The sequence below is a fragment of the Cololabis saira genome, chromosome 24, assembly GCF_033807715.1.
Source record: "Cololabis saira isolate AMF1-May2022 chromosome 24, fColSai1.1, whole genome shotgun sequence".
NCBI classification, from domain to species: domain Eukaryota; kingdom Metazoa; phylum Chordata; class Actinopteri; order Beloniformes; family Belonidae; genus Cololabis; species Cololabis saira.
This window is the reverse complement of record NC_084610.1, coordinates 23059947-23063486: the sequence shown is the minus strand read 5'-3', so window position 1 is coordinate 23063486 and position 3540 is coordinate 23059947. Positions and strand designations below refer to the sequence as shown.

The 3540-nt window shown below is 40.7% G+C and overlaps 1 long non-coding RNA gene across 1 annotated transcript; it reads left to right on the top strand.

The window, feature by feature from the left end:
- The first annotated feature begins 428 nt into the window (after positions 1 to 428).
- Positions 429 to 3334, top strand: LOC133425289 (uncharacterized). Its single transcript, XR_009770947.1, has 3 exons — positions 429 to 536; positions 622 to 753; positions 3201 to 3334. It is a non-coding gene; the product is annotated as an uncharacterized LOC133425289 (long non-coding RNA).
- The last annotated feature ends 206 nt before the right edge of the window (positions 3335 to 3540 follow it).

Below are 3540 nucleotides of genomic sequence, written 5' to 3'. Positions count from 1 at the left end.
GGAAAGGACACCTGTTGTTGATAAAAGGTGCAGGGGAGGGTGGTTAAAGTTTTAAAAACTGAAAAGTTGTTTCTTTTTCCTCCGATAAAATATACGTGAGGGAAACAATGGAAGAATATGGGTTGTAATCATGATAATCAATAAAACTGAGGGGTGTTGCCCCCAGGCCCTTTGAGAGTATATAAGGAGGAGGACTCGATGAAAGATTTTAGAGTTTTCCATTCGAATGGTTGATTCCCCTGTGGTTGGTACTAATTGTTTTTATGCAATAAAAGGGGGACAAGGATTTTCCACTACATCTTCTGTGTAAACAGTTTAAAGTCTAGAGTCCAGAATCCAAGATTCATTCCATCGTCCAACATGTGATCCTTCCAGAATTTTGCTGTGACTTTGTCAAACTGTTAATTCTGATGTTGTTTTTGATGTTTTAGAGCAGGCAGCTAAACTGGCAGAACAGGCAGCTGAACTTCTGACAATTAAATCCAGAGCAAACGCAACAGAAAACCATGTGAACGCTCTGACAAGAGAAGGAGAAGGTTTGTGATTTCCAAAATTAGATCAGTATTGATACAACTTGTACATCGTTCACTGTAATCTAACACTTGTGTTTTTCTCTCTCAGTGAAACGAGTGGCTTTCTCAGCGTCTTTGTTCGCTTCTGGCCATGAAACTCTTGGACCATTTAACGCATACACGAACCTGATCTTCAGAAAGGTTGTTACAAATGTTGGAAATGCCTATAACCCAAACACAGGTAATCATAGTTATGCATCAAAATCACATATTTTTACAATAACTTGTTGATTTAATTATTTTGGCTTGTATAATCTCATGAAAAAATGTGCAGTAGATATATTCACAGCTCCCAATCTAGTGGTTTGGTTGTGACTTATCTCTACTATTCACATCACATTAAGGGATCACTGATCCCTTAATGCCAAACCGAAATCATTTCTATTTTTTCTGAGGCAAATCATGTATCTTTTAAATCTAACCCACATGATCACAACTAGGAGTTAAGGAAAGAAATATTTTGTGGAGTGGCTTGTAGAGTTGTGGTTTCTGGTAAATTAGGGCCAATCCCAATACCCCCCCTACTTTCTACCACTACCCCTAAAAAAGAAGCCACAGATTTTAGGGCACTGTCCCAATACTCCCCCTACCCCTACTTTGCAGCACCACCCCTAAATTTTGCGTGCTACGTCAATGTGTGGTTTACGTTCGGGTACTTAAGCGACTGCGTAGTTACGTTTGCACATACGTCACACCATATCAGGAAGCTGAGAGCCAAAAGCTGTTTTAATTTCAGCTGTAGCGCTGTTAATATTCCCCTTTATTAAGTTTTAATATTTTTTCAGGCGTAAAAGTATCCGTTAAGATCCCCAACCTGGGCTCAGTTTATCCAAATAACGCCTGTTAAGAAATTTGATCCGATGCTTTCGGAGAAGAGCCGCCGACTCGGAGCAGCAGCAGCTAACGGCCGGGTCAACCTGCGCCGTCGTCCCGGGGAGAAACCTGCAGCTCTGTGGAGAATTACCGATGGCTGAAATAAATCATTTAGGAAAATAAATGTTGGTTTAATAGATTAAATTTAACAGTTGTAGCTACGCCTGTTAAGAAATTTGCTCCGAAAATTTCGGGATCAAAACCGGCTCGGGACCTGATTTATGGTTCCGCATTAAATTGACGCAGAGCCTACGGCATAGGGTACGGCGTACGGCGCGCGTCGCTGCGTGACCTACGCCGTAGGTTCTGCGTTGGTGTATTGCGGAACCATAAATCAGCCTTTATTCTGGCGAGGTTTGAAAAAGACTTCGCAACAACAAGCAAGCAAGTGATAATGTACATTCACTGAGTGAATATTATGAAAGTAAAATATATATTTCTCGCTAGAAATGTTATCAAAACGCATTTTTATGCAGAAACTAACTCAAAATATTGATTTTATTCAGTAAAAAATAAGAAATGTCCGCCATGTTTTTTTTTTTCGATTCAGTCCGCAAATGACGACGAAAAGCATTCTGGGACATTTTTCTGGCCCTAGATCAGCTAGGGTGCATCTGAAAACCCTCGATCCGTAGGGCTAGATTAATAGCCACTACCCCTCGTTTAAGCCACTCCCCCTAGGTGAAAAGAGGAATTGGGACATCACTAGCCTCACGGGAACGCGCAAAATTTAGGGGTAGTGCTGAAAAGTAGAGGTAGTGGGGGGATTGGGACAGGGCCTAAGTCAGTGAACAGAAGCTCCGTTTGTGTCATCTGTGACAAATCTGACCTCTCCACTACTTGTCACAATAGAGGTGCAGAGTAAACTAAGCAGAGTACCCAAAACGTCAAACAGTTGTTGGTAGAAACTGAGGAGAGAGAAGGACCTGAGGGGATTCTCAGGTCCAAGGAACAGTTTGGGGAATTCAGGGTTGAGAAATATCGATTCAGTTCTTCCATTTTGAAACCTGTGCCTGGATAGATTCCTAGTCTGCAGTATGCAGTCGTTTCCTTAGTCACTAGCAATGTCTTGTAACTTGGAGAGTTTCCACCACTGCTGCACATAACCATGTGTGACGGAGGTAAAGCCATTTCCTTTGTCTACATCCTTACTATATGCCTCATTTATGAAATGTCAGGATGAGTTGGGACTTAAACTGTTCACATACCCATGATTGAGGGCCTGTCTGGGCCCCATCATTAGGGTCCCAGACATGCCCCTAATGATATTAAAAATAATAAGGTATTAACTAACATATAATCACAAATGTTTTATTTTCAATGTCTGTAACAGATGACGTGTCACTAATCGTGTTAGTCACCTCTTTCAGCAAATACTTTTCAATGCATTTATGGTCCCTTTCTTTTCCCTATCCTACTATAAAAAGCAAAATGAAGTATTTGCAATTAAGTAAGCAGACAGATGTGTATAGATTACCATAGTAACAATGACGATTAGAAAATATCAGCAAGGACCAACAAATTAGCTCTGACCACTTTCAATATGGAATGTAAATAACGAGTCAGGAGGATGAGATACTGCCCTGCTTGAATAACAGATGTGATTTGCAATCTGAACGTAACCGTAGTCATTGTATAATTTATGGGCAAATCACAAATGTTGTTGTGGGATTGGGTTTGGTTAATATAAAGGTGGCTGTTCATTCTTGATCTTTATAATGGACTTAAAAAGAAATAAATGTAAATGCTCCACAGGGTTTTTCACAGCACCGGTGAGAGGAGCCTACCACTTTGAGTTCTACATTGGTTCACATGGAGAGCCTACTGGTGCTGTGCTGGTCAAGAATGGAGACCGTGTTTGTACGGCTTATGAACATCAGACTTCAGGGTTTTCTAAAGCTGCTAATGGTGTCACTTTGCTATTAGAAGTTGGAGATGTTGTGTTTTTGCGCCAGTCGCCACACACTTGGATTTTTGACAATCAGTATCACCACACAACCTTCAGTGGTAATCTACTTTTCATCATGTGAACAGTAACAGTTTATTTTCCTTTTCACTCAGTGAACGTCATGTAGTTCTGTACAATAAATCAGTA